The following is a 25,615-nucleotide window of genomic DNA, read 5'->3' on the forward strand; positions in this document are numbered from 1 at the left end:
TGAACAGAGCAATGGGTTCTAGGAATCTCAGAGTGACCCTTGTAGCACCCTGCGGGCCCAAGGAGAGTGGTTCCTGGACCTTCTGTCTTCTGTCAGCAGTTCTGAGAGAAATTCCCCTTGGCTTAACCTTCTCTGACAACCTCATGTGGAGAGGTACCACCAATTGGTAAGGTCCCTATCTTTTCACGGCTGGAGACTGTGCAGTATCTCTTGTAAGCAAGAGGCTCTTCTCGTAGAGCAACAACTCAGATGTCCAGCTACCTCAGGATATATTTGTTAGCCATGTACCAGGGCAAGTGGGCTGTCTACTATGATTGGTGGCGTCGACGGGGTATCTCTCCACTCAAAACTTCTACTCAGTGGGTAGTGTATTTTCTTCTCTTCCTCTGATATGAGAAGTGATTCTCTCTGTGTCTACTATAAAATGGTACAGGGCTGCCTTGGGATTACGTAGTTCTTCGTCTGGGAGGTCTTTATGTTGCTCAAGAGCTTTGAACAGTTTTGTTCACCTAGGGAACTCAAACTAACTACCTGAGACCTCACTCTGGCTCTATTCAGACCACTACATCAATCGTCAGACAGTTTTCCTCCTAGCCTTGGCTTCCTCAAAGAGAGTTGGAGAGCTTCATAGCCAGATTATGATGTAAAACACACCAGGGGTTGGAGGTCCGTAGCCTTCGAGTTTATCCCAGAATTCGTGGCAAAGACTCAGAATCCCTCGTTTCATGATAACAGATTTGCCTAGTTTTCCATTCCTTCCCTATAGGAGTTTGTTGACGACGATCCTCAAGAGTTATTGCTTTGACCTGTCAGAGCTTTGTGTTGCTATCTAAAAAGGACTTTTCACTGAAGACCTAGGTGTCATAGACTTTTGGTACCATGGGCTGAGCCAAGAAAGAAGTGTCCAAGAATACCTTTTCATTCTGGCTTTGTGAGGTGATTAAACAGGCATACTCCTCACCTTCATGTTCTGTCACAAATGCTGTGTATGCAAGAGCACATGACATCAGAGGAATAAGTAAGTTCCTCTCTGGTCTTAAAGAAGAACTTGTCTGTTCATAGACTTTGAATGCTGGTTCCTGGCTTTGGAAGACCACTTTCACTTCCTTTTACCTCAAGGACATTTGCCCACAGGTTCTTGGACACTTTTTTCCTAGGGCGAGATAGTTCGTAACATGCCTACGATGATTGTGTGGAAAAGAAAAGGAATGAGATGACTGGTCTCTTTCTTTCCCTTTTTTCCATTCTTCATTCCTACGGGTGGGTTGAAGATTAGACACATCATACACTGGAACTGGCTTGATGCAGGTGAGTACAGCAGCCTTACTGTCATAGCTCCTTATTTTTATGTTCCATACAACATACAAATCTGCTTCTCAGTAGCATGTGTAATAAATACATTTTAGAATTACATAATCTGTAAATAAAAACCCATGACCTGAGGTCATTGGCATTAGGAGGGTCCTACATGACCAAGGCAGATCTAGATTACGCTATGCGATGTCTGCAAAGCGAAAAGACTAATATTTGGTGGCAGCTATTGACGAAGAATAAGATTAACAAGACCCATATCAGCCGACCGAAGAACTGCAATAACCAACTTCCACCTATAAAATCAATACTAAACAGAGGAAACGGGATCTTCAATCAACGCAACATTTTATGAAGACGAAGATATGTCCTTCATCGAGAAGAATACAAGCATCAACATCGACGTTTGAGTGACTGTTGTCACATATCTCCGAGAATCAACACCGGACGAGAGCAGCATCGAACATCAACAGAAAGAAGAAAACACAAAGAAAACAACGCGCGATCACTAGCAAGGACGCAAAGAGTAGGCCAAGAGGAAGCAACGCGAGGAAGGAGGCTGTGACGTCATCAATCTTGGACTTCTTCATGCAACGTGAGGCAGAGAGGAGACCGTGACGTCATCACGACTTCCGACGCGAAGACGACAGGAAACTGTGACGTCATCCCATGTCAACAATCCTTCAGCATATAATCCAGAGCTAAGTACAATTTTATCTATTCAGGTTTTTTCTCAGTGAAGTGTTGTTCATCAGGAGTCGATCGTCCAGTATTCTGGGGGTGAGTTGTTCGCCATCTTAATCTTCCTTCATTACAGAATCAATCTTCAACTACGAGTTCTCGCCCGCAGATTATTTTTTTTCTTCTCGTTGTTGCTAATCGTTTCTTGCAGGAATTCTCCGTATAATATTTTTATCAAATTATCTGTATTTCTGTATCTTTTGGGGGATTTTCCTATTACTTACAACACATTTATACAGTATATTGCATATGCATTTACGTAGTGGTCGAGTGTACTCTTATAGATATTTTGATAGGACCGCAAGGAATAGGAGTGATAAGAAAAAAGTAAAAGTGAACATGGCAACTACTCCGGCTGGCAACCCGAATGTGGTGACTCTCGTGAGCACGAGGTCAGCAATTGTCCCTTTTCAAGGTCGGGTCAATGGGTTCCTGCCTCAAAATGCTGAGGCATGGATCTCATCTGTAGATGCTCATTTAAATGCAAAAAGCATCACAGACCCAGCTGTACAATTACAGGAAGCCAAAAGCTTCATAGACTTTGCTAAAGGAGACGCAAGTGCATATCTAAGGGGTGTTTCTTTCCAAGAGGCGACTACATGGGACGAGTTCAAAATCAGATTACGTGCCGTGTATGGGGGTGAAGAGGCTTTAGATGTAGTATTGGCATTGAGAAATATCCTTAACCAAGCCTCCATGACTCAGCTTAATGTTGTCGAAAGCGGGCAGCGCTAATGCTGACCGGCTAAATGAATATCAAGTTAGTTTAAGTAACTCCGGGTGGGTTACGAGTGCCAGAATCGCCGTGAAAGATTTATCCGTCTAATTTACCTCACGAGCATTACCGCAATGTTGCCTGAAGCTTTAGTGCGGTGTTTTGACAAAAAATTGCAGCCCAGCAGTACGGAATTAGATGTGTATAAACAAATAAAAAAACACTTGTCTAAATGTACCGACCTAGATCCTTCGCTCACTCAAGTTTTTGCAAAAAATGAGAATAAGCCACAACAAGTAAAACGTGGTATAATAATAATCAAGTTGCAGGGATGGTTTGTTATAACTGTAAATGACCAGGTCACATGATTTCAGACTGTCGGACGCATTTTTGTTCAATACATAATAGTTCCACTCATTCATATAATCGTTGCTACTCGCGGAATCAACAGCAGAATCCTACAAACACGCAACCAGTTGCCAGTGCAAATAAAAAGAAGGGTCCTCAGTACTATAAAAAGAAACAAGCAAACGGCAATGCTGCTCAACAGCAGAAACAAACAAATCGTGCTTCAGGTACCTCTGTTCCTGGGCCGTCTAGCCAGAACTTGCAAGGTCAAGCGAATTTACAAAGGTGTGCTAAACAAAGCAAATACCACGTTAGTTCGCTCCAAGGGGGGAGAGGACGATGTTGGGTCATCAATATCAACATCTTTTGTATCAAATAATCAGTTTAATCATTTATCAGATCATTGTGAGGCAATCGATTTTCCTATGAAACACACGGCCGAATCCAAAAAATCGGTGCAGGTTCCCGTAGATTTGCAACAAATTCATGCAATTATTAGTCAAGACGAGTTACGACCAACCTTACATGCAGTAAATTTGGACCGTAAGTCATTTACTTTGTTCTTTGATTCTGGTAGTCCACGTAATATCATGGATTTAAGGACTCATCATTTACTCTTTTCAAACTTCCCTATAGAGAAGTCCGGAATAAGACTCTCGGGCATAGGAAATAATGAATTAAATGTGGTAGGAGTAACTCATGTTCAATACAAGGTCGGTAAGCGCATTAATATGAATCCCGCAGTAATTATCGGATACCCGTCTATGGGCACTCAAAATATTACCTTAGCACCTGCAAAACACGGCGTGTATATCAAAGGAAAATTCTATAAGTCTTCTAATACCCTAAAATCAGTTTTAGATAATAAGGAGACAGACAGAGTAGTCACTTATATCGAAGAACCAATCACTTGTCTCATGAACCAAGAAAATAATACATGCGACCCAACAGAACTCTCGCTCACCCGTAATATCAGCTTGCACGCAAACTCTCGAGCCGAACGTAACTTCGAACATATTAGTGCGTGTAAAGAAAACCTTGCCAGGATCTGAAATGTTAATCCTTTCCGACACTCTGAAAACACACGGATTATCCGTCACACAAGCCATTTATACAGTCGGCTCACAACAACGTCACATCGAAGTCTGTAATCATTTGAATACCACTTTAGTAATCCACAAAAATCAACATATCTTGGATGCGGAAGTTTATAAACATCGCATTCTTACCGTAGCTGAGATAAATCACGCTCAATCAGTTGCGGATGAATCCCTTTTGCAATCTATAAAGAACAAAATCAATAAGGACATTCAAGAAGAAGAAATTCAGCAGAAATTTTTGAATCTTTTAACTGAATATCATGATGTTTTTTCCACTACGGATGGAACCTTAGGAAAAACGGATGTCATCGAGCATCAAATAAGGCTCAAGGACAAACAGAAAGTAATCTATGTACCTTTGTACCGACTTCCTATGAAATTTCAGAATGAGATAACTGAGGAAGTAGGTAAAATGCTAAAAGAAGGAGTCATTAGGAAATCAAACAGCCCTTATAATTTTCCGTTAATAGTAGTACCGAAAAAAGATCGAACTTGGCGGATATGCGTCGATTTTCGTCGCTTAAATAAAAAAACAATCCCTGACCGATTCCCAGTACCATGTACTGACGATATTCTATCTCTACTAGGTCAGAACAAATATTTCACCAGCTTGGACCTACTAAAAGGCTTTCATCAGATTCCGTTGGAAGAAGAGAGTATCCCATACACTGCCTTCAGCACAGCCAGGGGACATTATGAATTTTTGCGTATGCCTTTTGGTTTACATTGTGCTCCCATAACTTTTACTAGAATGATAAACATTGTGTTTGGAGACTTGTTAGGAGATATCCTACATGCCTACATGGACGACCTAGTAATCTTTTCCAATACCTTAGAAGAACATCTACGTAAATTAGAGTTAGTGCTACAAAGACTAAGGCAGCATAATTTAAGGGTACAGATAAGTAAGTGTGAATTTTTTAAAACAGAACTAGTCTATTTAGGTTTCACGGTGTCTAGTGAAGGTCTTAAAGTAGTCCATGATAAGGTATCGGCTATCTGTAACTTCCCGATACCTACTAACGTCAAGGGAATACAGCAATTTTTAGGCTGTAGCGGATATTACCGGAGGTTCATTAGGAACTACTCCATCATAGCCGCTCCCCTAACCGATCTTATAAAAAAGGGCGTAGATTTCATATGGTCTGAAAATCATCAACAGGCGTTCGATAAATTGAAAGATGAACTGTGTAGTTCTCCTATCTTGAAATTTCCTGACTTCGGTAAGGAATTCTTCATAGCAACAGACGCCTCAGACCTAGGAGTAGGTGGGGTATTGCTTCAACAATATGATAAACAGTTTTTTCCCTATAGCTTTTTAATTCACATAAACTGAGACCTTCCGAAAGTAAATATGCCAAGTAATAGACAAGGAAGGGCTCGCTATTGTTAATTCACTCGTGCATTTTAAATTTATAATATACGGTTATCCCGTCAAGGTTCTCACTGATCATAAGCCCCTAACCGACTTCTTTAAAGGCTTTAGTCACAGCCCTAAGCGAACTCGGTGGCACATGATCATCCAGGACTTTGGCGCGAGGATCGGGTATTTACCTGGGAAAGCAAATATCATTGCTGACGCATTATCACACAACCCCTCTTCATCTTGTACCGAGCCATTAGCTGAATTAATAGATATCTCAACCTCCACGCCCATTGTTAAAACTATATCTGAACAGGAAGATCTGCTGGAGTGCTGAACTATTACAGACGGAACAAAGAAAAGATCCGCAAATAGAAAAAATCATCATTGCGTTAAACGGAAATCCGAAGGAAAAGGAATACATAAAGTATAAGCAGCAGAATTATATCATCAAAGATGATATCCTGTGTAGATCAGTGAGGAGGAAAACCCGCAACACACCACAGTTGAATAACAACCAGGTGGTGGTACCTATCTCACTCATACCCACTGTCTAAAATGGTTGCATGAAAATCCACTACATGGACACCCGGGTTATTCCCTAATGTCACAGAAAGCCAAATCCTTATTTTATTGGCAAACGATGCTTACAGATATAAAAAGCACATAGCAAATTGTCGCACCTGTCAAGAATACAAAGGGCACACGAAGACACCTGTCAGCCTAGGGGCTTACCCCGTGCCAAATCAACCCTTTGAAAGAGTACACTTAGATTTATTAACAGGATTTTACGAGTCAGACAGAGGAAATAAGCACCTCCTAGTAATCATAGATGCTTTGACTCGATATACAGAACTGATAGCGCTTAAACAAAAACCGCAGTCGAGTGCGCTAGAAAGTTTTACGAGTGCTACATTGGTAAACATGGAATTCCACACACCATTATATCAGACTCGGGCGGGGAGTTCAATAATCATTTCCTTAACTCCTTGTGCGAATTCCTTTGCATAAAGAAAATCAATACCATGATCTATCACCCAGAGTCTAATGGGCTAGTGGAAAGGGCAAATCGTAAGGTTTTAAACATTTTAAGGGTCACCTTAGGGGGGGCAGACCCCAACTGGGACATTGCCATACCTGCGGTACTAAGCACACTTAATCACTCGTATCATGTGTCTATTAAAATGACACCGCACGAGGCACTGTACGGTATCCCAGCTAGAACACCTTTCCATGTATTAACGCCTACAACTAATTTATCAAATCCTCTAAAGGATGTTATGGATTGCAAGCATAAGTCGATATAATATACTTCGTAAGTATCTAGAAGAAGCACAAATTATAATGAAAAGAAATCATGATAAAATAGCTAAGCCAACTAGAACATATGCCGTGGGCGATCAGGTATACATACAAGTATACGTATGTAAAGGTTTAAATTATAAACTGACACCTAAGTTTGAAGGCCCGTTTAACATTTTAGAAACATTAACGGCCAATAGATTTAGGGTTCAAAATGTATCCAAACCCACTGATACGAGAATAGTTCCATTGGCACATATCAGAATCTAAAGAAAGGTAGATGGAGTGAGGGAAAAAATGGTTGTATTTATGAAACTTGTATAATAATTTATGTATATATATATATATATCAATCATATTTGTATGTAAACCTATTCTTTTACACGAGTTATTACATATATTTTACTCATTGCAGGTTTTCAAAAATGAATCTGTTATTGTTAGGAGTGATATTGTGTGTTCAGACATCTTTGTTGTATGGAAAGAGCGCTAAGACGAAAGAAATAGAATTTAATCATGGCTCGATTATCGAGAGAACAGAAGACATTTTTATGGTGTCGAGTAATATAGTCACAGAAGTGGATATGCAGGCCATATTTTTGCCTGAAGATGACGTTATCCCTTAACTTAAAGAATGACCTGATGAGGTTTGCCATTTCGCTTAAGGAAATGCACCAACGTAATTTTCATGCTAACTCAGGGATTTCGCTAGCTCAAACCCTAAGCGTCGCGGAAATGTTGTCTTATGACATACAAAATAAAACCGCCGAGGCAGAGGAACTTGCTCGTGACTTGCTGATGTGGTCTGTGCGGCACAATAATCTCGAACGCCGCAACCCGCTTATTCTGGCTGGACTAAACATCTTGGGATCTGTTGCGAATCTAGGCTTAGGAATTTCAAATCGCCTTAAGATAAATAATCAAAATAAAAGAATTGAGTTTTTGCAACACAAAACCGAATTAGCTTTGTCTGAACTTCGCAGCCAGTTATCCTCAATCAATCAAATAATGAGTTTGGTAAAGAAACATTCAAATAATATCGATCAGATTATGGAAGTTCAACATTTGCTGGCTACGTTAGCTTACTATAGTTCGAAAATAGATCATATCCGTGTGAAAATATCACATTTTATTGAGAAATCAAAAGACTATGTAGAAGCTATTACGTTAGCGACAAAGGGTGTGTTATCTCCACACCTCATGCCTATTAAAGATCTGACGTTAACTTTGGAGAACGGACGGGAGAAACTAGGTTATATTCCTTTATTAGACGCCCATAAAGTAGAGTTCTATTATAGCCTAATATCAGTCAGCGTTGAAAATTATAGGATTATGATCACCATACCTTTTGATTCTTCCGATGCTTGGCAATCATACAAAATAGCACCGTTTCCTACTTTCATGACGAATAACTCAAGTCCAGTAATATCCAATTTGATGGGGCATGTTCTGATTTCTTCTGATAGGAAATCATTTACAGTCATTAAAGACTTAGATAAACTCACTCACTGTTCAGAAGCCATGAATAATAAAATTTGTACAGCTGACTTTTGAATTCTATCCTATATCAACGGATTCATGTGAGTTAGGCATAGTGCTAAACGGCTCTCTCTCTCATACAAGCGAAAATTGTCTGGGGTAACTTTATCCCTTTTACAGTAATAAATTCAATTACAGAATGAATAATGGCTCCTGGATCCGATACGGCAAAGACGGTTTCCACGTCGTATGCCCACCCGGATCGGGACCACCGCCCATTCCCCAATCTTTGTAGCATGCTGATGGTGTACGGGGACATCTACAAACTACACCGTCAGAGGGGTCAACACGATAATACGTGAGAAGGCGTATTTTGCGAACTATACTTGGGCGTCTACAATTATCCCATCACTACCTCTCCCATACAACGCGCGGGTGGCTCATTGTTTGACGCAACTGGCTGAGATGAACCACGCGTCGCCGACTTATGCAGGTGGAGAAAATCTTCGCTACTACATTCTGCTGGCCGTGTTCATCGTGACGGCCATATTGGTTATCGCCGTCAACATCTTTGCTTGGCGTAGGCTGAGGCGTTACACAGAAGGATCTCCAAGGAAACGTATTGTCCCGTCCAGATGACGAACCCGTTACACTCAAGTCGTTTGAGTTTAGGGCCGCTTGAAACTGACCATTTCATTTTGTGCCTAGGAAAATTGTCTGGAATTGTGTTGTGTGTGAAAAACGGTCTGTATGCTGGCAAAAATGTAGGACAAGAAAGACTCACGCCTTTGCATTTGAACAGTTAAAGTATCTCCCGGGCACCTAAAATAATTATAGCCCAATATTATACATTAATATACTCCTAACGGTATTTTTTCGGGCACCTAATAAAATATACCAGCCCTATATATTAATCTGTGCACAATTATACTATTATACAATTATACTATTATACAATTGTACCATTATATTTACCTATTACAAAGAGTGACAAGTACTCTTTAACAATTATCCATGATCATGTTGTAATCTATCAGTAACCGCTATTCTTAATCAGGTTACCTATTACCATAATCTATCAGTAACCACTATTCTTAATCAGGTTACCTATTATCATAATAATCATGTATACATGTTAATCTTTTGATTTTTACCTTTTGATTATTTTTGGGTACCTAATCATTATTATTACCAAACATGGATCTAGATTTTCCATGCATTTATCTTTGTTTATGAATATGTCAAAAAGGGTATGTAACAGAGCCTTTTTATGCATTTAATCACTTATTATGTTTATACCTAAACATATGTTACGAGCACGCTCCTAAGAAACCATGTTTAAAGTAACTTTTGTTATTCAAGGCTTGAATGGTAGCTGTCCGAGCCTAATGTAATAAATACATTTTAGAATTACATAATCTGTAAATAAAAACCCATGACCTGAGGTCATTGGCATTAGGAGGGTCCTACATGACCAAGGCAGATCTAGATTACGCTATGCGATGTCTGCAGTAGCCTGGTTTAGGTTTGTTTGATATGTCATCATGTTGTATATTGTCTATCTTTTTCCACACGCCTTCCATGGGAAGCGGTTGACCTGTTAACCTACGCCGGAAACTTGTAACTTCCGAGCCGGCGGACTACGTATGTTTTTATGTGAATCGCTGAGATAGCTAATGTTTCGCTATCAACGTGATGCTCTAATATGGTAGTTCATTTCTATCGATCAAACGTAACGGTCTCACGACCGAACTGTCTCTCTTGTTATGGAGTTACAGAATAAAGTTGTTGTACATTTTTCAACTTATCTGTTTGAATCATCTCCTTTAATTTAAGAAGAACCACTCTACTAAGATATCACATAGGAGAAAGAAGGAACCAGAAATACTTACGAATGACAGTCGTAAGGAAAAACAAACAGTCTTTCGCAAAAGCGAAAAGACTAATACATGTACTCCTCTCTCCAACAATGGAGTGAGGAGTGGTGACAAACCCTGTGCGTGTGGCATGCATAGTTTATTGCTTGAACAGATGAAGTTCTCGTTTTCTTCCATGGCTGCAATTTAATGTGATCATGTCTCATTGCGTAACAATAAGCCCCTAAATTTTAACCTTCGGTCAACTTTGACTCGACCGAAATGGTAAAAAAATGCAATTGTAAGCTAAAACTCTTACATTCTAGTAATATTCAATCATTCATCTTCATTTAGCAACAAATTGGAAGTCTCTAGCTCAATATTTTGATTTATGGTGAATTTTTGAAAAACACTTTTTCCTTACTTCCGCATGGTAACTGCCGAAAATCTCAGAAATTCTTTCGTCAGTTTGTCGTAATGTTTGCACCATTTCATATTAGCCGTTACATAAAGTTTTATATATGAAAATGTGCACAATTTCATGAAGAATACAACAAAAAATAACTCATGGTTGTAACTTTTATCAGTTTTGAAATATTTTTATACAAATCACGATATACAAAAAATTAGACATTCGGTCAACTTTAACTCAACCGAAATGGTCGAAAACTGCAATTGTAAGCTAAAACACTTACAGTCTGGTAATATTCAATCAACTGCCTTTATTTTGCAAAAAAACGGGAAGTCTTTAGCACAATATTTTGATTTAAGGTGAATTTTTGAAAAAACTTTATTTTACGTTCGCACGTTATGAATTCATGCATCATTTTGTGATAATATTTTCTCTGTGTTGCTTTGATAGTTTTACAATTTGTTATATACCAAAATCATCACAATTTAGTGTACAATACAACGAAAAAAAAAGGAACTCATTAGCTTTAACCGTTTTGCTTACAGCGCGATTTGTATACAATTAATAAGAAATTTTTTTGCGCTGTTATATATTCCAATGTTTATATATGATAATGATTTTTTTTCATTTCTGATGGCTGCATACTAAACTTCAGGCAATGACAAAAAAAGGAGCCAAAAATGAACTCTTAATCTTAAAAACTAAGCGTGCTGTGATTTTCTAAAAAAACCTTTTTTTCCGCTTTGGCGCTAACTCCTGAACGCCGCCAGTATACGAGAGACACTTTGGTTAATAGCGGCTGGGCGTTGAAGGGTTAAGTCAAAGCAGGTGAATATGCTGGACCCCTACTGTGAGGGTGTAGCAAACTGGGGGCCTAACTCATAAGTTGAGCAGAAATGGAGTACTTCAGATAACGGTTACAGTGAGGGGATATGACATGAAGGGAAAATAAAGATATAACAAATAAAAGATTAAATATCACAGAACAAAGCCACAGCAGAACTCTTGGCCAAACATTTGCTCTAAATTTTCTGTTTGCATGTTTTTGCTTTGCATGCATGTCTGTGAACATTTTGCACAGTTGTAAAGCTACTTTACAATTAATGAGTTTTCTTAAGAATTTAGTGTAAAAAACTTGACAAACCACAAATGGGCAATTTCACAAATTAGTTAGCCACTGTTTATGCAATAAGAACAATTTTCCTAGATGCATCATATGTCTAAACTGTATAACAATGTAATTATTAAAACTTCATTGATCAGTACCTGGATGACTTTTTCTTAACAGTTATATCAGATTTAAATTCCTGCAGTTTTGCAGCTCCAACGCCAGAAACGAGAGCCAAATCTTCAACTCGCCTAAAACCTCCAATGGCTGTGCGATATTCAACAATGTTTTTTGCAACTGTACGTGTAATACCAGGTAAAGTCATTAACTCCTCTTCTGGTGCTGTGTTAATATTCAACAGATTTACCTGAAAAATACAAAAATATAAGGTTCTGTTAGTATAGTGCTGTCTAATAGTACTACACTATGAATGTCCATTTTTTTGGATATGTATTTGAAATTCTAAAATATACCTAAAATATTCAAACAACTCTACTTCATAAACACATAGTATGTATTGCCCTTAGAGAGACAAAACTCTGGTAATAAAAAAATCAAACCACACCAGGCAGAAACACAAAATATAGAAAATTAATTATAGATAAATATATATACCATCCACTTTATTTAGACTCAGATAACATTTTTTCAGACACTGCACAATTTTTGTGGGGGATAGTTTTTCTACAACTACATATTATGGTTTGTTGTTTCAAGTCATCATTTTGGTAATCCCAGTATTACAGGAAAAAATATACAACATATTTCATATTTTTACATGGCAACAAGGAAAATTGATTGATTGATTTGTTAGTTCTTACTGGCGTCGCAACAACAAGGTTATTGATGTTGTATCATTAAACAGAATTACAAAAGATGAAAATGTACTAAGTCTGTTAATAAACCAATTGAAAAGCTATAAATATATTTGTATAAAAATCTATAACAGAACTATATATAGAACTCAAAAACATGAAACACCCATCCCACCTACACTCCTATTTCCAATTAATTGTAAACAAAAGTACAAGCAACACACTTCCAAATTCTACACAATTCTGTGAAGTAAATTGATATTAAAAGTACTATAGTTTATACTATATGGTAATAAATATTATATTAATCTGGGGTAAACTTTGTTTATGGATAAATTTAACTAAGTAAAAGACTTAAAAGCAAAATGATATACACTAACACATACTAACATGTATACACAAACTCAAACACCATGAGCAAATTAACCTACATTTTTTCAAGAAGGCCTGCTTCTTGAAGGAAACTAAAAAGGCTATCCTCACTAAAATCTCTTCCTAAAATTGCATTCAGTTTAAAGTTCGTTCTTCCAACTGTATTAAAATGACAGTTCTTTACTGGCATAAGCTGGGACATTCTACTATCAAATGTTTTACTGTGAGGGGGAAATAAGACAATCCTCACAAAATGGTTGAGGGTCATTGTTCATAAAAAAAAAACCATGAGTAATCTGTGTGCGGCCAATCCATAACCTACATAGAGCAGTTGTCGTTGTTTTTTATTAAGCTGACCTTGTGTCAGCATGGGCTCTTGCTCACTGAGCAGCCCATAAAGGGCAGTCTCTTTCCAACGGTCTTCAAACATCTAAAGCCAGGGGTTGTTTACATAAATGAGTTCTCTCATTTTATTATTGCCCTTTTTGTTGTCCAATAAAATTTCTAAACTGATTCTACTGTCATTTTAATTTTATGAATGTAGTCTGAGCAAGGAACTGTTATATTTCTTGGATTTTTTTATGTACCTGACTTAGCCAGTTCATCTGCTCAGTCATTTCCAATAATCCCAACATATGAAGGAACCCAGCAGAAGTTGACTACTACCTTCTGTTTATGCTTTAACAACCACTCTGTTATTTCCAGTACCACAGGGTGTACTGGATTAAAAGATGTCCAAGCTTCCAAGGAACTCTTGGAAATCACTAGAAATGGTAAAATTATCTTGTTAAATAAAAAATTTCTTTAGTGCTGTTAAAATACTAAAAAGTTCAGCAGTAATGATAGAACAGAACTTGGTAGTGCACCACAAATACTTCTGTCATGGTATACCACTTCAAACTCAATGCCTGCACTGGATTTGGAGCCATCAGTAAAGGTTTGCCTTGAGTTACCATGCTTTTCAGCAAGGAAGAGGAATTTGTCTTTAAGAATATCATCTAAACAATCTGCCTAGCAACCAGATAACCATTTACAATATTCCAAAGAGGCCAACTTCCATGGAGGGTATCTTGAAAATTTTACTCGAATTACTTTTCCTTTTATTACATTTAGCTTCTCTATGGCAAATTTTACCCTGTACCTAAATGGTTTTGTATATGAAGCATATCTTTCATGAATACAAAAATTGCTTTCGGAAACTGTATTGTAGGCTAAGGACTCAGGAGTTCTCTGTATGCATATCTTGGGATCCCTGGTCTCTGTCACCCTCATGACCCCCTGCTGAAATTCATCAATAATGCCATTGTGTAAGGTTCAATGATGGTGAGTACCAAGGATAAACAGGGCTTATTCCTAAAGGTTATCATTGCGAACTCTTTATGCCAATGTGCTGCCAGCTGCCAATTAACTTTTCCTGTTTATCATTCCTACAGGTTATCATTGCAAACTCTTTATGCTGTTGTGCTACCAAATAAAGTTTTCCAGCTTGTCATCTGTAGTTTAATAATATTTGTCATAATTTGTTTGGTTTGTTGTTTACATATTTGTACTCGTACTTTCAGATGATATAGCTCTCAGACAAATAACTCGGGCATAGTTTTAAATTCCTATTGTAAATAACTTGGTAAGAGGAACTTTTGCATTCATGTTTGTATTATGACCCCACATATTTAATTTAGGTTTAACGTTAAATTCAGGTTTGAGTTTGGGTTCGATGTATTGGTTCTTTATTTCCTTCTCGATACGTAACTAATGCAAATGTCAACTGCTCAATTAGAAAGTAATTTTATTTTGGTCATTATTCCAGTGGTTACATTCTTCTATAAAAATTATAATAAAAAACTGTCTACACTAATCAAAATTTCCTTTACAGACAGCGAGCGAAGCTGATCAAAGGAAATGCCCTAATATCTTTGCGAACTGCCTTGTTTATTTGTGGTTATGTTATTTTAAAGGCTTATTTAGTGTGATAGTATCACATGAAATATATTTTTCCTTTCAACCTATTTGAATAAATCTCAGAATCATAGGTGTTCAGCTTATGTTTTTATCCAAAGGCTTTCTGGCACTGCATCACTTTCTCATGTAACCAGTGAAATAAGCTTACATGACCAGAGTATACAATACACTTACGACACAGAACAATAATGCATTTTAGAAAAAAGTTTATTCAAACAGGTCTGAAAATATATTTATGGTGTTAAACAGAAAAAATAGTATATGATAAATAAGTTCAGAAACAAGTTGATTTCAAATTGTAACAAAAATGAAAAATATAATAGTTCAGAACAACCTTCATTTTAAATTGTACAAAAAGAAGGGAAAAAAATCATACTCCATATTCCCCAGTCAAACTCAATTTCCTGATGAGACATATGGCAGAAAATTCTTGTTCAGCTTCCACTGATGTGTAGAGCAAACTGTTTCCAGAGCATTCATCAGTCTTACAATATATCAGTAGACATCTTTTTGCAGATTGCCTCAAGTGTTTCTACTTCCTTGTTAAGCTATTAATGGTAAAACTTTGTAAAGCAATGTTGCCCGAGACCAACATTTTCCTTTCCAACAGTCTAATACAATTTCAGAGAGCACCAGTACTGCACCTTTTTCTCCAATGTAAAACAAAACTGATGAAAAACACTTAATCTTGAGATCATTTCTCGTCACCAATGTTGTCTTGTTCATAGAATGTCACTTACACCACTTATAGACCCGTCTTTACTTTTTGAGTACTACTGATGAGAATTTTTAACATGTACCTTTTTCACTTATGACAAACCTATCCACAACTGCAGTTAATATATTACACAACAGATTACCTGAGACAATACACATCAAGCATCCACTCATGGACAGTGACATGCACAGTCTGCCAACTCTGCCGTCACTATGAGTAATGAACAAAAAGGCTCTTAGCATTTAAGATGACTTGAACTGGATATTAAACTTGTATCAGTGAACTGTATACTACAATTACTTTATTCAAAAGTGATACCTGAAATCCTGGAATATATGGTAAAATCAAGGTATATACAATTCCAAAGACAAATCCTAGCAAATGCTCAACAATAAAAATACAGGCAGTCCCCACTTATCAGCAGGGGTTCCATTCCCGGCGGGGTGCCAATAAGCAAAAACTGCCATTAACCGAAACTCAGCGATTTACAGCGCTTATGGTGCCTATGCTGGGTATGTTATGGCGCCATAACTATCCTGCAAAGGTAACTGAAACTTGGTCCGTTATGGCACCATTAATCGCCAATTTAGCCCCATAAAACCAGATTGCCATAAACTGAGTCCGCCTATTATCCGGGCCTGCCTGTAAAGCTCTTCTTCGTTTTGTATACAAGAATACAAGCAGCCTGGTGATAGGGAGCAACCCAGCAGCCCCTCTGCAGGCTTCCTTGAAGAAGACAAGTGTGGTCTACCATTACATGTGGCCCATCCGAGGATACCTTGGCAAATACATCGGAATGACCACCATGCAATTTACCTAAGACAGACTCAACCAACGAGAATTCAGCTATAAGTCTGAGCTACTATAAATATCACCACACAGCCACACTTGCTTTAGTTCCGCTACTGACTCGTCAAGATGAAGAGTAGGTCGAAACGTCACGATAATACCACCAACACCAGCTGTGTGCCAGAGACGACCAACCTCAGCCTGGATTTGACCTACACCAGCGAAATAACACAGGCAGTCTCAGGTTATCGGCCGCCTCAGTTTTTAGTGTCAAAAACGGCCGAAATGCACCAATTTCAGGTTATTGGCACCAATAATAGAGTACCGGTGCTAATACATACCCTACAGAGGCGCCATTAGCCGGTTATAGCACACCAATGTTCGGTTATCAGCAATTTTTGCTTATCATCAAGCTGTCAGAACAGAATCCCCACCAATAACCTGGGACTGCCTGTATCAGCACCGATAATGGCCCCTCTTTGACCTGGACCTGGGATCCCTGTTTCCAGTATATATGTACTGTTAATACCCATATACCAGATAAATAACACCAAAATCCAGTTTTTTAATTAAAAATCCCTCTGGCATTTTTAGAATTTCCCAATATGAATATTGGCCAGTTACTAAGAAGCATCAGTGAGCCAGAGAAGCAGATAATAAGAAAAATAGAGAAAATAATATACAGACCGTGTCCCCTGGTTATCGGCGGGTGTTCCGTTCTTGGGAGGGTGCCAATAAGTGAAAACTGCCATTAACTGAAACTCAGCAATTTATGGCCATCAATAACGGGAACTCGCCATGTTATGGCGCCATAAATCGCTGATTTTGTGACACTAGAAAAGCAACATAAAACCGGATTGCCATTAACCAAGTCCTCAGATAACTGGGGACTGCCTGTATAATATCAATTCGCTTAATTCTACCATTTCATTCAACAGAATTTGTCTAAAAGGGTCTTCTACCAAATAATAATAATACGTAATAGTAATAACTGCAATGACATAATTCGTATGTGATACATATATTAAATAAACAAAATGTCTCTTTCATCTTTAATTTGTTAAAGAGAAGCTCAAAGTCTGAGCTGTAAAATGTCAATTTAATGTGACAGAATGGGTGAGTGATGAAATTTGCAGGTCAAAGGATTCTTACAAAAATATCTCTCTCTCTCTCTCTCTCTCTCTCTCTCTCTCTCTCTCTCTCCTCAGTGAGGACAATTGTGCCCCTTTAAGCTCACTTCGTGTAATGAATAACCACCTCTGCAACCACTACCCTGAGAGTAAAGGATAAACTGCTCTGAGGTTTCAGAGCTTTTGTGCCTTGTTGGAGTCACAGCCAGCTAAAAACTCCAGACAAGCTTCTGTGCAATTGATTGTGGAACTTCCTACCTGTGGGGTCTGCTGGTGTGGCCATTCCTTGGGGATTTTCATGGTTGGAGGAGAAACATTCGGGTAATATGATTCTGGCTGTTCATGGCTGTTGGATGTTTAGCAATTTAAGGGATGCTGCTGTTCACTCCTAGCAAAAATCATTGCTTAGGCAAATTGTTTTACTCAGTTGGGAGCTGTGACATGTTTGGGATCGCCTAATGACAGGAAGACCATATGTTAAGTGTGGCAGTGATAAAAGGTATCCTGGCGATGAACTATGGAAAACTGTCCATGGATAAGCAAATGCAGCGACTGTGGGAGTACTCAACCACCACCTTTTTTCCTTTTCAACTGGTAAAATTAAAAAGAATATTGAATTAAAGCTCATACAGAAATATTGAAATCAAGGCAAAAACAGAGATGGCCCAAGATAAGTTGAAATTAAAGGACACATATGCAAAAAGCAAAGTAAACAAGTGGTGCGAAGACTACAAAGAAACATGCAAATCAAAGCTAGGTAGTCTCAGTGTCTGTCTCTCCTGTCAACAAGAACAGGAGATAGCTAAATTGATGAGGGAAGTAGAAGAAATATCAAAGGAACTAAAAGAGCTGATAAAGGACAAACTTGAAGGCAAGAGAAGAGAAGAGAAGAGAAGAGAAGAGAAGACAGGATAGAAAAGGAAATTGATGACCTACAAAGAGAAGTGCCAGACCTTAACAGAGAGAAACAGGAATTGAAAAATGACATAGTAGAAAACAGAGTGTATAGTGGAAATGAGAAAACAATTGCTTATGACTAGAACCAGAAATGAAACTGAAACAAGCACTAGACAAGGTACCATAAAAGAACCTTACCAGGATATAAATGAAGAATTCAAGATAGCTTTTGGCAGAAGAGTGATAGCAGCCAGAAAACACAACTGTCCCCCAAAAGGAATAAGCACATTAAATAGATTTGCTGTGCTCTTGGAAACAGAAGAGGAAACAAGCTTAATTGGTTAATTGGAGATTCACTAGTAAAAGATCAGGGGTTAAAGTTTTTTGCCAAAAATAGAAATGAGAGAAAAATTCATTCTTACCCAGGTGCAGGAGCAAAGATGATAGCTGAAGCAGTGAAGAAAATCAAAGTGTAAAGTACAGAAAGTGCAATCATAATGCAGGGAGGAGGAAATGACTGTATTTCTAAAAGATGGCCAGACAGGAGGTCTTATAGCCAACCTGAGGAATGTTGTAGAAAACATCTGTGAGAAAACCGATAACAGCATTCTTGTAGGACTTCTGCCTAGAACCAATGTAAGCCGCTACTCCGTCAGCAAGGCAATTGGAATCAATGACAGACTGGAGTAAATATGCCAAAAAAAGGGTGTTAGGTTTCTAAACTTTTGGGACAGATTTGTAGGGAATAAAAAACCATATAAAAGAGATGGAACTCACTTGAATTTGGAAACCTTCTTAACGAAAACCTCTTGAAACACCTCAGTGAACTGAACATTCATGGGAAGAAGTCGGGGAAACTCCCAGAATTTGGTTAATAGCACTGCAGTAACCAGTGAAAACAAGGGAAACGAATAAAGCCACTGAGGACAAAAGAGAAGATAGAAAAGTCCCTCAGAGTGGCAGTTTAATGCATAATCTATCCAAACAAACAAGTGTAAAATTACAACCAAGCAAGAGTAACTGCCATCAATATAAGCAGTCTAGGGAAGAAGCAACTCTTATACAAGTGTGCAGACCTCACCACCAACTACAAATGTCCAACAAGGAGCTGTATGCACTACTAGGACAAGAAATAAACAACAAACTGCATAATAATGGGAAATTTCAGCGCAGCAGTACACTGGGACACTTTGTCCTCCACATCAAACTTAGGAAGAAAGAACTTCTAGAATTTGTAAAAAATGAATTCCTCCACCAATGAGTAGACAAACATACTAGAAGAAACAACATACTAAATATTGTACTATCGACTGAAGATGACCTAGTATCTGACATTTCAGTAGGTGTAAATCTGGGCAAAAGTGATCATAAAATTATCTCATTTCACATTAATATTCAACACAAAAAAGAGAAGATACTAAAGAGATTGGCCTACTGACAAAGAGACCTAAGAAAACTAAAAGAATTCATTAAAAATCTAGAGTATGACCAAAACACAGAGACAATTACTGATTTGATTTGATTTATGTAGAATTTCGGCATTATGCCAAGCACTGGGGAAACTAAGGCTATTCAGCACTGAAACAGAAACTGACAGTAAAAGGTTTGAAAGGAGTAACAGGAAGAAAATCTCGCAGTTGCAATATGAAGCAATTGTTAGGAGAGGGTGGACAGTAAGATGAAAGAAAGAGAATATAAATGGAGGTACAGTAAAATGGAAAGAAAGAAAGAGAATATAAAGGGAGGTACAGTGTTCCCCCCTATTCGTGGGGGATGTGTACCAGACACCCCTGTGAATAAGTAAAACCTGTGAATAGTTAGAATCACCCCACAAAATGCTTATAACTGCCTATCTTGAAAGTTCAGATACCAAATGTATACCTTAAATAACATCCTACTTCAAATATACCTAAAATTACTGACCTATTACTGTATTAAACTTTGAGGTTATATTATTAATATCATTTAAAAGTCATCTTAAACATTTTACCATTAAAAATATATACCTAGAGCCAATAACAGAGAGAGAGAGAGAGAGAGAGAGAGAGAGAGAGAGAGAGAGAGAGAGAGAGAGAGAGAGAGAGAGAGAGAGAGAGAGAGAGAGGCGAATAACTCCTAGACTCGACTCCGTCCCCTCCGCCAATTCGTATATCAAACTGCCAATTACTCCCTAGCCCACCTTCATCCAAGTGGATAAAAAAGACTGGGAATCACTATTTTTTTATCAATCTTATTAATATTTGAAAATTAGTTATAAGGTAAATCATTTATTTATACTACAAAACAAATAAACATACATGAGAGAGAGAGAGAGAGATGGAGGAAGAGAGGAGAAAGGGAAGGAGAGAGAGATGAGAGAGAGATAGAGAGAGACGGCGAGAGAGAGAGAGAGAGAGAGAGAGAGATTAGAGAGAGAGAGGGAAGAGAGAGAGAGAGGAATGTTTTGTATTGTTAATCTCATTAAACTTAATTATTATTTGAAAACTAGTACTGTATATTATTATTTTATCATAAAATGTAGTAATGCCCTTAAAGATATACTTATACATACACTTCCAGCCCAAACAGAGGGCGAGAGTTACCACTACGACATGCGTGTATCTCGTGTGGCAAAAGAAAGAGAGGGAGGGAGGGTTATCCTTATTTAAAAGAGTGAAATTGATAGATTATTATATTTCTTTAAAATACTATCACATATGAATTTTGAAATTAGTTATATTATTATTATGCGAAAATTTTAATAAGCATATATACGCATGTACCATAGAAATTCTTTCATGTTGGACCCCAGCCATCTCAGCTAGATAACTGGAGTTCAAAGGCAAGATGGGGGTAGAAAGGATTTACTATCATTCTTACATAATTTTTTAATTTATAAATTAAAATCTTTAGTATTTACTTTATTGAATTTATATTATTGCTGTTTACATTAATATTGATACCTGAAAATTAGTAAATCATTTATCATACAAAAAACATACATCTCTGTGAGAGAGAGAGAGAGAGAGAGGAAGAGAGAGACGAGAGAGAGAGAGAGAGAGAGAGAGAGAGAGAGAGAGATTAGCGTAGTATTTCTGTAAAATACTTTCACATATTTTTTTTTTTTTTTTTAATTTATAAACTAAAATCTTACTAATTCACTGTAGTATTTTCTTTAATGAATTGATTGCTCAGGCTGCGGAACGGGTTTAAGTCCGAGAGAATTCGCCCTGGGCGGCCGAGAACAATTTTAAAACTGGCGGGCCACCAACTCAGTAGACTCGCCACCATCCATTGGTTCCTGATGTTAGGTTAGTCACCGCCGTAAGATCCTGTTCTCCTATTGGTCAGCATCTATCCCATCATGCCTCTACGTAAAGACGTTCCTTGACCATTTTTTGTGGCAGCATTATCGTAACACAAAACCTGGAATTCGTTTAGTTCACATATATTTCATTTGTTAATGTAAATTTGTGTTAGTGATTTCACTTTCGTTGTACTGTAAGTTACTTTATCGTGTTGTGCGTGAACTTAACCCTTAAACTCCGCCAAGCGGTAAAATAAAAATTGTCCTCGTGTGCCGGAGGTGTTTCGGAGTGAGCGCGGAAGGGGGAAATTTTTTTTTTTTTTAAATCACAGCGCACTTAGTTTTCAAGATTAAGAGTTCATTTTGGCTCCTTTTTTTGTCATTGCCTGAAGTTTAGTATGCAACCATCATAAATGAAAAAAATTATCATTATCATATATAAATAATGCGATATATGATAGCGCAAAAATGAAATTTCATATATAATTGTATTCAAATCGCGCTGTGTGCAAAACGGTTAAAGGTAACAAGTAGTTACTTTTTTTTGTAATGTACACTAAATTGCGATCCTTTTGGTATATAACACATTGTAAAACGATAAAGGCAACACAGAGAAAATATTATCACAAAATAATGCATGAATTCGTAACGCGCGGACGTAAACAAATATTTTTTTCAAAAATTCACCATAAATCTAAATATTGTCCTAGACACTTCCATTTTCTTTCAAAATGAATACAAATGATTGAATATTACTATACTGTAAGAGTATTAGCTTACAATTGCAGTTTTTGACCATATCTGATGAGTTAAAGTTGACCGAATGTCAAATTTTTTTTACATATTTTTTATATGCAATTATTTCAGAAATTAGAAAAGCTACAACCTTCAAATATTTTTCATTTTATTCTACATGAAATTGCGCACATTTTCACATATAAAAACAAAACTCCTATGAAAATGCTTAATATGAAACAGAGCAAATATTCCGAGAATGGGACTTACGCATTTCGAAGATTTGTGGCGGAGAATCCACGCGCGTAGGGAAGGAAAGTTTTTTTTTTTAAATTCACCATAAATCTAAATAAATTGTGCTAGAGACTTCAAATTTGTTTCAAGATGAAGATAAATGACTGAATATTCCTAGACTGTAGAGTTTTAGCTTACAATTGCGTTTTTCGACCATTTCGGTAGAGTCAAATTTGACCGAACGTGGTTTTTTTTATTAATCGTGATTTATATGCAAATATTTCAAAAATGAGAAAAGCCTACAACCTTCAAATATTTTTAGTTGTATTCTACATGAAATTGCACACATTTTCATGTATAAAACTTTATGTAACGGCTAATTTAAAATGGTGCAAACATTACCACAATCGCACGTATGATTTTTACGGAAGAGTTACCGCGCGGACGTAAAGAAAATGTTATTTTTTACATAAATTCACCATAAATCGAAATATTGTGCATGAGACTTTCAATTTGTTGCAAAATTAAGGTAAATGATTGAATATTACTAGAATATAAGAGTTTTAGCTTACAATTGCGTTTTTTCAACCATTTCGGTAGAGACGAAGTTGACCGAAGGTTGAAAATTTCTCGCTTATCATTTTTTATATGAAAATATTTCAAAATTGATAAAAGCTACAACCATGGGTTTGTTTTTTAGTTGTATTGTGCATGAAATTGCACACAGTTTCCCAATATATAAAACTTTATGTACGGCTAATTTTAAAATGGTGCAAACATTACCACAATCGCATGTATGACTTTTTTCGGAAGAGTTACCGCGCGGACGTAAAGAAAAAGTTTTTTTCATAAATTCACCTTAACTCGAAATATTGTGCTAGAGACTTCCAATTAGTTGCAAAATGAAGGTAAATGATTGAATATTACTAAAATATAAGAGTTTTAGTTACAATTGCGTTTTTTCGTACCATTTCGGTAGAGTCAAAGTTGACCAAAGGTTGAAATTTTGGCACATCATTATTTATATGAAAATATCTCAAAACTGATATAAGCTACAATCATGAGTATTTTTTGTTGTATTCTACATAACCAAAAATGCACACATTTTCATATATAATAATACTCCATGTAACAGCTATTTAAAATGGTACAAAAATTATGTCAAAGTGATGAAATAATTTCAGAGATGTGTCACAGATACTTTTTAGTGCGGCAAGAAAGAAATTCGCGCTTGCGCACCTGCGTAACGATTGTAAACAAAACAACACCTGATCCGTGAACTCCCAGCATCCCCCAAGGCGCATGATTCAAGAGTTCTCGGCTGGTAGGCCTAAAAGTATTTTCCCGCGAATTTTTATCAAACAAAAAACTTACATCTCTGTAAGAGAGAGAGAGAATTATTATTGTTGTTAAGTGATATCATTTAATCTTATTAACCCTTAAATGCCAATTGGACCTATTAAACGTCGACAAAAATTGTCTGTTGGGTGCCAAACTGACGTATGAAACGTTGACGCAAAAAAGTTTTATTAAAAATTTGCGGAAAAATAGTTATAGGCCTACTTGGCGAAAAATTTTGTATCACACCTTGAGGGATGCTGGGACTTCACTGATCAAGCTGTTGTTTTGTTTACAATCGTTACACAGGCGCGCAAGCGCGAAATTCTTTCTGCTCGCACTAAAAAGTATCAGCGACATATCTTTGAAATTATTTTGTCACTTTGACATAATTTTTGCACCATTTTTATATTAGTCGTTAAATAGAGTTTTATATATGAAAATGTGTGCAATTTCATGTAGAATACAACAAAAAACAACTCATGGTTGTAGCTTTTATCAGTTTTGAAATATTTCCATATAAATAACGATAAGTGCCTAAATTTCAACCTTCGGTCAACTTTGACTCTACCGAAATGGTCGCAAAACACAATTGTAAGCTAAAACTCTTATATTCTAGTAATATTCAATCATTTACCTTAATTTGACAACAAATTGGAAGTCTCTAGCACAATATTTAGATTTTTAGTCAATTTATGAAAAACTTTTTCCTTACGTCTGCGCGGTAACTCTTCTGAAAAAAATCATAAATTTTTTCATCCCATTGTCGTAATGTTTGCACAGTTTTATATTAGCCGTTACATAAAGTTTTATATATGGAATTGTGCGCAATTTCATGTAGAATATAAAATAAACAACCCATGGTTGTAGCTTTTATCAGTTTTGAAATATTTTCATATAAATAACGATAAGGGCCAAAATATCAACCTTCAGTCAACTTTGACTCAACCAAAATGGTCGAAAAACGCAATTGTAAGCTAAAACTCTTACATTCTAGTAATACTATTCAATCATTTACCTTTATTTTGCAATAGAATGGAAGTCTTTAACACAATATTTCGATTTATGGTGAATTTATGAAAAAACTTTTTCCTTTTCTTATGTTACTGCGCAGGGGGGTAAACTTTCTGAAAAAATCAAACTTTTTCATCCGAAAGTCGTAATGTTTGCACCGTTTTATATTAGCCGTTACATAAAGTTTTATATATGAAAATGTGCGCAGTTTCATGTAGAATACAACAAAAAACAACCCATGGTTGTAGCTTTTGTTAGTTTTGGAATATTGTCATATAAATAACGATAAGTGCCTAAATTTCAACCTTCGGTCAAATTTGAGTCGACAGAAATGGTAAAAAACCGCAATTGTAAGCTAAAACTCTAACATTCTGGTAATATTCAATCATTTACCTTCATTTTGCAACAAATTGGAATTCTCTAGCACAATATTTTGATTTATGGTGAATTTAAAAAAAAAAAACTTTTTCCTACGTCCGCGCCGTAACTGCCGAAAAAATCAGAAATTTTTTTTGTCCGATGTTGTAATGTTTGCACCGTTTTATATTAGCTGTTACATAAAGTTTTATATATGAAAATGTGCACAATTTCAT

General features: G+C 36.9%; 1 protein-coding gene across 1 annotated transcript in view; it reads left to right on the forward strand.

The window, feature by feature from the left end:
• Positions 1-25,615, forward strand: part of LOC135222190 (uncharacterized) — a 232,198-nt gene that overhangs the window by 159,306 nt on the left and 47,277 nt on the right. The gene's annotated exons all lie outside the window — the stretch shown is intronic.

This window comes from Macrobrachium nipponense, chromosome 3 (genome assembly GCF_015104395.2).
Source record: "Macrobrachium nipponense isolate FS-2020 chromosome 3, ASM1510439v2, whole genome shotgun sequence".
Taxonomy (NCBI): Eukaryota; Metazoa; Arthropoda; class Malacostraca; order Decapoda; family Palaemonidae; genus Macrobrachium; species Macrobrachium nipponense.